This window comes from Lemur catta, chromosome 12 (genome assembly GCF_020740605.2).
Source record: "Lemur catta isolate mLemCat1 chromosome 12, mLemCat1.pri, whole genome shotgun sequence".
Classification (NCBI taxonomy): Eukaryota; Metazoa; Chordata; class Mammalia; order Primates; family Lemuridae; genus Lemur; species Lemur catta.
The window spans coordinates 18,868,006-18,880,197 of record NC_059139.1 but is presented as its reverse complement, the minus strand read 5'-3'; positions in this window follow the sequence as shown (position 1 = coordinate 18,880,197).

Here is a 12,192-nt window from a genome sequence, read left to right as displayed (position 1 = left end):
CTAGTCTGTGGCATTTTGTTATGACGGCCTGAGCTAAGACAGTTTCTAAATATGATTTCCTCCTATTTCTTTTCATATCACTGTACAATAAAATATTTTCGTACTGAGGATTACTGGGGCTGTGTAGTACCTTGGATTATATTTCAACATTGTCTTTAGGCATTTTAGTTCTATTCCCAGAGTTATTACATTTGACTTCAGCGTAGTATTTAGGGGATATTGACATTGACTTCACGCTAGGTGAGTTATAACTAGAGACATGTATCTTCCCTTCTGTGTTCTTGATTTATTTTTTTTAATGGCTTGATAAAATCTTCTCTAAATCAAATTTGAGAAGTCAACTAACAGCCAATTGTCCCCCAAAGCCTTGCGATATTAATGAGAGACTTCTATTACAGGGTTTAGAATGGAGTTGGGCAGGCTCAAAATTTTTAGCCTTTTTTCTTTAACAAATCACATCTGAAATGTGATCTCCTCTTCCAAAAAATAAATAAATAAATAAAAAACAAAACCAACAACACTATCCTGGAACTAACTAATTTAGATATTAAGATACTTCTAAGTTGTTTTATATATTCACCTCTTCTGCTCCACTTGTATTTTTACTATTGTGTATAGTCAACAAAGGACTTGAAGCAGATCTAGTCTTAAAGCTCATGTGAACCTTGTTTATTTTGGTTGTGAAACTGAATGTTTAGAAATTTCAATTAGATGATAGTTTGATATTGTTGCATTTTGAAAAGATTTTAAAAATATTTTCTACTTCTAAAATATTCTCATTAAATCATTGCTCCAACTAGGACATTGGCAAATATTAAGCAATCAATAATCCTGCTAATCTATGTGAATAATCTTTAGGAATACTTATTTAGAGATATTAAAATATTAGAAAGCTTTTAAAGAGTTCATTAACTTCTTAACCTTTTCTAGACAGAAAGGTGAAATAGCATTTCAATACATTGATTGGAGAATTCTAGGCCATAAATGTCAACATTATAGTTGTGATATTATATGCGACCTTACTATTTTTGTTCATTATTATACTATAATTACTATAGCTTTACCATTGAAAGATTAAGGGTTAATCACATAGGCTATAAGTATGTTTTGTAAATAAACAATCACTTATTTATGGGTGTAGTTAATGTAATATTGATTACCCAGCTCATTGTGGACCCAGTGTCAGATCCTAACATTAATCAACTGAAGAAAGTTTTCCTCAGGGATACATCCTAAATTTAGTGAGTGGCTTTACATTTTTTAAAATTTTTGTACAAAGCTATTTTTACAAAGCATGAAGTTTAATAATTTAGATTAAGCTATTTAAATGTATTCTGGAGGTGGAATTTTTTTCACATAGAGTCGAGGTTCTCTTTGGAAGTATCTGCCTCTGGAGAAATTAGATTCCATTAACAGTCTGATGCTTTTAACTTGCAGTTCTCAGAAAGCAAACAACATTGTCCATCACCAGAGGCTTTAAATTTGAGAAAGAGACCACTTTGGTCTTATAAGCCTGTGGATCTTTTTTTTTTCTGTCTGCTCAGTGTGCTTAGGTAAACGTTATCTAACTGTTTACTCTGTGCCATAGACAGACTGTAAAAAGTTCTTCAGCTTTTTGGAACTCATTCAAACTAAAGAAGTTAAGAATCCTAAGAAGTGTAAGCAACTCCATTCAGCACTTGTCTTCCACTACGTCTGTGTTTTCTAAACTGTCCTCCATTTTCTCTAAATCTTTTTTTCCTGAATTACCTATTTCTTTTAAACATACCATTATTTAGTGGTCATTTATTTTACCTGCCTGCCAAAATCCACAGAGAAAGGGAATGTGTTATCATTATAGCTTGCACACACAGGCAAATTTTTAGATTTTGCAACTAAACTTTCAACTTACTCCTCCCTTCTCCCCTCATTTATTCCCATGAATAAAGCATGGGAATTGCATGCTTTTTTCAGTCTCCAAGAACAATTTAACTTTGGGTGGAAAAACATAGATACTGAATCAGTTTCAGTAACTTGAATGCATACTTACTGATTTTTTGTGAAGTTCTTCTCAAAGTGTAGAGAATATCAAATATTCTCAGAACTATATGTTCAGACATGTTGAAAAAATGTCCATGTCCTTCTCTTAGTACATTCAGCTTTCTGCTTTAAGTTTAATGAGAATGTTAACAAGACAACACATTATTAAAAAACAAATATCTACGTAAAATTAGCTAATGGAATTGATCTAAATAGACTTCTATGCTCATTTATGTTCAGTGAATATTCACTAAACATATATTTTAAAATGCATTAAAAGTGTTTAAATCATGAAAAGAACTGGCTTTTTTATTTGTAAAGTTTCTCTCACTAATCATCCCCTCCACACATACACTAAATAACAGTAGATAGTAAAGAGATATCTCACCCCAAAAGGGAAAAGTTTTTAAAGAAAAATACATTTTATCCACAATGTTTTCTTCATTTTATAATATTTCTAAGATCTTTAAAATTGCTACAAAATATAAAGCTAAGAGAAGGCTAAAACGCAAGAACTTCAAAGTCAAGATTATGATGCAAGAATCCCCAAAGTAGTTCACTATACAGAGATCTGTAATTATGAGGGTAAAAGAAAGTCAAGTGTGGAGTGAGCGGTTCTATACCATTCAGTGTTATAGACTGAATATCTGTGTTCTCTCAAAATTTATATGTTGAAATACTAACCCCTGATGTGATAGTGTAGGAGTTGGGGCCTTTAGGAGGTAATTAGGTCATGAGGGTGGAACCCCCATGACTGGGATTCACTCTTATAAGAAGAGACATGAGAGCTTGTCCTCTGTCTCTGTTCTCTGCCATGTGAGGACACAGTGAGAATGTGCCCATCTGTGAATAGGAAAGCGGGTCTTCACCAGAACCCATTGATGCAGGGAAAATCATCTTGGACTTCCCAGCCTCCAGAACTGTGAAAAATAAATATTTATTGGTTAAGCCACCCAATCTATGGTAATTTATTATAGTAGCCCGAGCTAAGATGTTATACAAGGTATTGCCTTCCTTAGGGTCTTTTTTTTCATAAAAATTCCCAAGACCATGGAGAAGGCTTATTGCTCATGTTAAAATCACCAGTGGATATTATTGATCTTACTTGGTAGTTGGTTGTGGGAATTCCAACAACTTACATAAGATGCTTTATTGGAGAAATTTATCTCTTCTGATATGGTATTTTGACCATAAAATAATGAGACAGAAAAGTATCTGTTTTCATATTCTAGGCAGTGAATTCTTTACAAACATATTCCTACTCTGCAGTAATGGAAAAACAAAAACAAATCAGATTTTAGGGGTTGATTTTGCACCGTCTGGGGGATGGACACTCTTGAATCTCTGACTAAGGTGGGGCAAAGGCAATATGCATAGCCTAAACATTTGTACCCCTGTAATATGCTGAAATAAAAAAAAATTTGAAAAGGGCACCTGATTAATCACTTGATGTAAGCTGTCCCTGATAGTGTGGTATATCTGATAAAAATACACATATAAATTAATAGATCAGAACAGAAATGAAAAAATAGTTGACTCCGCCACACTTGCATTTAATTAATTTCTAAAAAATTTATCCAAATAATACAATGGGAGAAAAATATTTTTCTATATTAAAAAAAAAAAACAACTACCTTGCACCATACAAAAAAGGGGCTAAATCCTACATGAGAAGGAAGTTCAATAACCATAATTTTGTTGAAGGGCATGACTAGATGCCTGTGTGTGTCAAGCAAATGGTGCACAAAATAAAAGAAATACATCTTGAAAAAATTTGAAATCTGTGTTTCTTGGGACTACAATGTCTAAATTTCCATTACCATTTGACCACAACCACATGACATTAGTGACACAAAGCATGGCAAGAACCATACAGTTGAACACTGTCAACCATAAGATCATGAGAAGAAATAATTTGTTTTTAAACTACTAACTATTGACGTAACTTGTTATTTAGTCATGTATATAGGAAACAGAAAAATCCCACTAGAGGGAGAAAACAAAAAAACAATAACAGCAACTACATAAATAACTGCAAAGAGCACCCACACAAAAAATTAAACATGGTAGGAAATAATCCAAAATAAGGGAAATTCAGATGACATAGAGAATTAATGACCTCAAGAGCCTATGACAGTAAATAATCCAAAAGAATAGATATTATATAACAGGACTGTGCTAGATGCAATAAAATCAAAACTTCTCTATTTTTACTTAGGAGATAGCACTGTATCCTAATCAGAGCTGATAGTTATGCAAATTACAAACAGTACTGGATATACCTTATAAAAATGCAAAGTAGATGACTTAGAGTGAAATTATATTTAATGAAACCTACTATCATTTTTATTTAAAAGCCAAGTGAGTAACCAAAAGTTCTATTCACAATAATCTGATTAACCTGTCTTCTTTAATTACTAGTACTTGACTATATTAAATACTTTTACCAGTAGTTTGTTTTATTTTATTCTAATTCACTCTGCTATGATAGCAGCTATTATATATTTAAATATATTGTTATTAACTTGCATTGTGTTGGATAAATTATAAGTTGAATGAAGAAAATAGAGTAGCTTGAGAATATAAGTACTATTTATTACATTATTTCTTTAGAAATTATATTCTGAATAATAGATACCTAGGTTATAAACACATAATTAAATGTGAGAATTAATTTTGTCTCATAGAGATTAATTGCCTTATGTGAACTACATAAATCATTCAAGCTATGTTGTTAAAAACAACATGTGTATTCAAAAAGTCCATGATTATCCTCTATGAATAATAAATAGATACATTTTTAGTCAAACCACCTACCATCTAGAGGAGTGCTAATGTTACTCATCTTCACAATGGACTTTCTGTTCCAGGTCATGTTGTAGCCAAGCATCTGCTGTGGCCATATGTCATCACAGTAGAATGCCATCAGGTGAAATTTGCAATGTAACACGCTTAAATTCTTAAAACTATGACAGGAAGTCCCCTGATGCATAAGGCTTTCCCCTGGTTAGCTTCTCAGTTCTAACGGGGGAGGTAATTCCACATTTCAGCTAATTTTACTTTCGTTGCTCCCATAAAGCTGGACAATTTTTCTTGCTGTATAGAATCTTTCATTGCCACCTAGAAAGTAAACCTAAGATTAAAAGCCAGCTGAGTAAAGTGGCGCGCACCTATAGTCTCAGCTACTTGAGAGGCTGAGGAGAGAAGTTCGCTTCAGCTCAGGATTTTGAGGCTGCAGTGAGCTATTATCGGGCACTGCACTCCAGCCTGGGCAAGACACCCATTTCCTTAAATAAATAAATAAATAAATAAAAGTTAATTTACTTATTCTCGCCATCAGAAGATATTTTTGAGGACTAGAAAACAAAAGTCTAAAAGGTGATCATGTATTTCCCTATTATGAATTCTCATGTTAGTTTGACCCTAAGTGTCTCACTCTCAGAGATGCCCACAGTGACTAGATTTTTCTGCTATGGAGGCACCCATAGTAGATCTGGTTACCTTCTGTAAAGCGTGAACAGCCTTAATTCAGTAAGATATCCTTAAATTCTTAGAAGTTTTATATTGTACTTAAGAAGTTGTATCAATCTTTTATTAATATAGGTCAATTTATTTGCTTTCTAAACAGAATGAAGTCTCACTAATCATTCAATAAATTCAATAAATTATATTAACTTAGTGTATAAAAAGCTCAGTGTTAAAACACCACAAATAAATTTAAAATTAAACACAAGTATTTATTTTCCATATTCAAGCTCTTAAATGACACAGAAAAGGAAAGCTGAAATTCAGCTGTGGAGAAATCAGCACCACTAAGAGACAATATGTTCCAAATAGACAAAATAGACTCTGATATTTTATATTTGACAATGTGCATAAGAATCATGTATATGTATATTAAAATTACATATATAACATTGCTAAATTTTAAGAGAAAAATCTTTCCTAGTCTGGATACCTAAAAGAAGGGCAGTTTATAATGTTGGTATCAAATTTGGGAAAATGATCTGTGGTAGACAGAATTGCAAGATGCCCCCAGTGTCCTGCCCTCTAGTATATTACCCTGTACTGTCCCCTCCTCTTATGTGCAGGCAAACCTGTGAATATAATGGAATATATTTCCTATGATTAAATTACTCTCAGTTACTTTGAGTTAATCAAAAGGATCGACCTGACCTGGTGAGAGAAGCCATGTAGAAGAAAGTGAAGCATCAGAAAGATACTCATCTGTTGGCCTTAAGGAAGTAGAAAAGGCCACAGGACTGAAAACAATGGGTGGCCTCTTGGAGCTGAGGGCTTCAGTACCATAACTACAAGCAAAATTAAGGAAATACATTCTTCTAGTAAACGATGCCCTTAGAAAAAAGACTGTAAGCCTAAAATGGGATTGCAGTCCCTTGATTTCAGCCTGGGGAGACCCTGAGCAAATGACATCCATATCCAGATTCCTGAATCATAGAAACTGTAAAATTATAATTTACATGGCTAAGTTTGTGGCAATTTGTTACAGAACAAATAGAAAACTAATATATGGTCATATTAAGCTTTTACTCTCACTATACTACTGAACTAAGAATGACACAAGGCCGGGTACGTTGGCTCACACCTGTAATCCTAACAGTTTGGGAGGCCAAGGCAGAAGGATCACTTGAGACAAGAGTTCGAGACCAGCCTGAGCAAGAGCCAAACCATGTCTCTACAAAAAATAGAAAAATTAGTCAGGTGTGGGGCCCACCTGTACTACTCCCAGCTACTCAGGAGGCTAAGGCAGGAGGATCACTTCAGTCCAGGAGACTGAGGTTGCAGTGAGCTATGATACTGCCAGGGCACTCTAACCTGGGTAACAGAGTGAGACTTTGTCTCATACACACACACACACACACACACACACACACACACACACACACACACTCACAAAAGATAAGAAAGAACAGGGAAGAAAAAAAAAGAACAACAACAAGCATGCACATCAAACTCCAATCAAGTAATGCCAAACAAACTTCAACAGACTTTCAATATATTTCAGCTGTGAAAAGCTTACATGCTTTTACATTTAGCTGTCATGAGGTCTGTAATTTTGAGTATGAAAATGTAGTAGTTGAACAAATAATGCAATATAGCATAGCTCTCCCTGGGAAGATCAGGATAATGGCAATCTAAGATATATAAGGTTTGATAATTGTCTAATAGCATGGGAAATAAATTTTGAGTTTTTTTTTATCTTCAGGATAAAGGATCAAAATTTAACATTGCAAACTGTTATGCATTTTAAATTTAAGAGGAAAAACATCTGATCTGCATATGGCCCAGGTTAGAAGACAGTAGAGAACCACTTAATAGTAAAGGTTGTGGAGCCAGGATATATAGCTTAGAAATGCCAGCTCTATCTCTTACTCTGTAGATATTCCTAAGTAAATTATTTAACCTCTCAGAGCTTCAGTTTCTACATCTACAGAATGGGTGTAATAATATTGACTTCCTATGTTAATTATTTGAAGGCTACATGAATTAAAGTACATAAAATCTTAGTTTCTCATGCATATTAAGTGCTTATAATTAGCTTTATTTTATGTCAGGAGTGCAGAAGTCCTGGTGATATAAGGAGTAATTCTTGCACCCCCACTAGAGAAATGTTAGAAGTGTGACAACAAATCTACCAGTAAGATTGCAAATAGCAACTAGTGCCAAATTCACAAAACCCCAAGCAACTTTCTTTGGAGAAAAATAATGTTAACTTAATACATCACATAAATCTATTTTATATACTTTAGTTTTTCCCCAGTAATTTTAAATTTTACTCCAATGGTGATAACCATCATCCCGTTTCCCATTTTCCTCTTAACAGTTTAGAGATAGAACCTCTGGTTCTATTGTTCACCTTGCTTATTCAGGGGAAATGTGCATATGTGTGTGTACATATATATATATGTGTGTGTATATATATATTCTTGAGCTTTTTCATAAAGAAAACTAAAGAGGCGAACCTTGGTTTGGTTTTGGAAATATATGGCTATTTTCACTTATAAATTTGTCATAATGAATTGAAATCTGTTCTTTTCCTCCCATCCTTTTATAAGAACCTTCTTCCTTTGCTTGCCAGGATTTGAAAAGGAATGAAAGAATTAGTTCATAAGGTATGAAGGGGTAGGAAATTCCTTCATAAAGTTGTCATGTTATCTTTCTGGCCACCTGGCCTACGTTCTGACACAAGAGAGAACAGTTTAGTTTATTATTTAAAGTTGAACACATCAGTTCTTCAAGAGAAGGCTAAGAATCTAAAGGAAGTACTTCACTGCAGAAAAGAAATTACTGTGACCCTGACTACACGTTTCATTAATAGTGAACTGTGTTCATTTCAAATGGCTTTTTGTATTAAAGGAGTAGGTTGTGTTGACAGTAAAACCACAGAGGGAAATTGTGACGATTTAAAGATTGATACTTCTCAAGAATATGACTATTAAGAGTTATTTGGTTTATTTACAAAATGATAATGTGGTACATGTTAGAAACAGTAACCTGAAATGTGGCAAAAAATTTTTTTCAAATGAATTACTTTAAGTTTTTTTTTAGAAAGCAGGTTACTCTTTTGTGTGATAAACACTAATTTATAGGAAATTATTTAAATTTTTCTTTTGCCTCTCTCTTTCCTAAAAAAAAAAAATAGCTAAACAATTCTATTATAAAAGAAGCCAGTCCCATCAAATGGACTGTATGCTCCCAGTTTCATATGATATGTAAGTGGCAAATTTAAAATTCTTAAAAAATGGACAGGATACAAACAAGAGTCAACAATTACATAGTGCTTATTATGTTCAAGGCACTGTTATAAGCATCTTATAAGTATTAATTGGCACAAAAGGTAGAAATATTATTACTCGCATTTTACACAAAACAGAGTAAGTAACTTGCACAGAGTCACACAGTGGATCTGATAGGAATAATAATTGTGCTAGTAGTGAAATTTGTATGCATTTATCAAAAGCTTAGATTAAAATTAGTTGAACTCTCTGTTTGCAAATAATAGAATAAATTCAAAAAATAAATGGCAAAAGAGTAAATATATATATATATATTTTAAGAGCATAGTAGCATCTCATGGAACACAAGGACAGGAGATACTAAGGAAGGAATTGGAATGATGTTATAAAATCACTTAGAATCACACTTCTATCTTTCGCTTTTCTTTCTCTTCTGCTGCTTTAATCTTTCTACTCTCTAATCTTCTCTGTTTCTCTATTTTCATAGTTGATAGAAGTTGGCTACCGCAGAGCTCCCTTGGACTAATATCTTTCATTCCATGACAATTTATATGAACTTCATCCTAGTTATATATTCTTATTCTGGGGATTTAGATTGGTTAAATTGAGGTTAGATATCCACCTCTGTCAAAAGAGTTCTATTATTAATAACTTGACTTTTTAATATATTGAATAAAAGAAATAGTACAAGGGAGTAGAGTATGCCATAATTTTGGTAATTGGAATCTTCTAGTGTAAACTAATATATATTTTATATATTATTAATTCAAACTCATGTGACACCACCAATAAGAGGTTGATTATCTCCTGCTGTGCAAATTATGTGATGAGACAAAGGGTTATCAAAACTAAAATCAGAAGCTATTCTTTGACTCCCAAACTGCCTCCCTCATAAAAAAAAAGGCTAAATGAACCAGAGAAACTCAATAATATGACGAGATATTTATATGATTGTTTTAAAATGACATATGTAATTTATTTGATTGATATACAGTTTTGTAATAAATTTTGAAATCAATGTCAGTGTAAAACAATGTCAGTAAGTGAGAAACAACAGACAATTCATTAAAATCTCAAGATTTTATGTTCATTGTTCTCTGTTCATGTTAATATGCTTAGTTGCTTGAAAAAATAAATTCTAATGTGTTTTTTATATATATATATATGAAATAAAAACAATCACATAAAAATGCCATAACCAGGTAGTTTATGGTACCTGCTTCTAGTATATTTCCAGATGAGATATTTTGTAGGCTTACTCACAGTGAAAAAACTAAATTCTGCATAAAATATATATCTCATGTATTTTAGGGGCTTGCACCCCACTATAGAAAACTATGAGTGGACAAAAACAGGACTTAGCTTATGGGGATGTAGGCTTCTCTGTGGGATGGAGGATAGAGAAGTGTGAATATTAGTACTGTAGTTGGGAGGCAAGACCATGGGCCATGGAGGGTCCCATATCAAAAGCACACTCCTGATCCTAGAAAAAGAAAATGAACATTCTCACTGGAAGGAAACATCATTAACTTAGGCTTTAAGTTTCCACAAATTATAAATTACTAAATAATGAACTTAGTGAAATATCACCATTCTCTCACTATCTTGCTCTTTCTCTCAGCATGAGTGAGAATTTATGTGGAGGGGGAAGGGAAGCAAGAACAGATTTAGATTCCCAAGGACTTCAAAGGTGAAATTTTAAGAAATAAATATAAATTTACTAATTTTGAACTAAATAAGAAGATAAAAGGTAAACTACACAAAGTGAGTGAGCAACAAGTAAATGAGTGAAAAATAAACCATGAAATATCATATACTATATTATAGTATCATTTTTAAAAAATGAAAACTAATTAAAACTAGACAATACATTGTGTAAGTATAAACATGAAACTCTAAATCATAAGGCAATGATAAGTTCAAAATTCAGAATGGTGATACCTCTGGATGGGGGTGTGGCAGGGAATTAGAATAATGAATGAGGAACATGTCAGAGGGAGGAGTGATTATAATATTGCAGTGTTTAAGATGTGTATAGGTTCTCAGGCACTTTTTATGCTTCATAACTTATATGCATGTCATATAGTATATATATTTCAAATATTCAAAATAATAAATAAAACTAAAGGATAAAAAGGAATATATTGGTTGTATAACCTAATATAAAATCAAATACTGTTTTATAAACTAATGTTACAGTACAAAGTTACACAAGGTCTAAATCCCTGCCTTTCAGAAAGTCATATATTCCTGAAGGTTTTGAAAGTTTCCTCTACTTCTCCTCCTCTTTCTTTCCTTTTTCCTCCTGCTCCTCTTCTTCTTTCTCTTCCTTCTTAGTAGTTACCCTGAGAAATTTTTAAATATATATATTTACTTCAATTACAAGGTTAAAAAACCCATAGTAGTATGTACTGCGTCATTTCAATTACTACCTTAGAACTACATAGTTAATTATAGCTATAATGGCTACATTATAGTATGAATTCAGTAAGTGGATTTACTTCTATGTTTACAATTTGTTGAGTCAACAAATCATCTTACTTTTTAATGGTTTCAGGTTAATGAGAAAAGAACAGAGGTCAACAAATAAATAAACGATGTTTTCTTGCTAAACCAAGACCATGGGACCTCATGGCACAATGTATGAACTCAAATTTTAGAGCAGTTTGAATAATAAAATTAAAACTAATTCAAGAATGGAATCATCACATACTTGACACTAGAGTAAGTCTATTGAACTCAAAAACTGAACTAAAATACAATGTTTTTGTATTTTAAGTGGTGAGTTAATTTTAGCAAACCATCAAACTTTCATTTGATATTATGTTAATTTATCATCTAAATTCATCCATATTTTAATGTTGTTTATATTTAATTTATAACTTTCCGGTTTTGTAGTTGTAGAAATGATATAATAGGGAGTTTATTACTAATTTCATATTTGTGTATATTTAATTAACTTCATGATTAAATAATTTATCATCACTGAAAGACAGCTAAATATATTTTTTTCTTAAAGACTATGACTATTTGAACTATTTGAGACCCACCAATTGTATCTTAAAAAGATCAAGTAATTTTCAGAATGCTCTATTTCTGTTGACTTGAATTCTCATTTGAAAATTTGAGGAAATAATAATTAATAGAATAAAAACTTCACATGTCAAATCTCAGCTATGACTTACTGAAAGGAAAGTAAAACAATAATATTAAGTAGCATACCAAAAGGAAAACCATGCTTATGCTCCCACATTGAACATTTTACAATGCACTTTCAAATTTTTCTAAGAAGACTTGGAGGATACTATGTGAACTTTTCATTAGAAAGTTATGATTACTATTAATAATTTTGTGAAATCTGACTAATGTTTGGTACTCTTGTACAGGATTCCAGCTCACTACACATAGGTTGGTA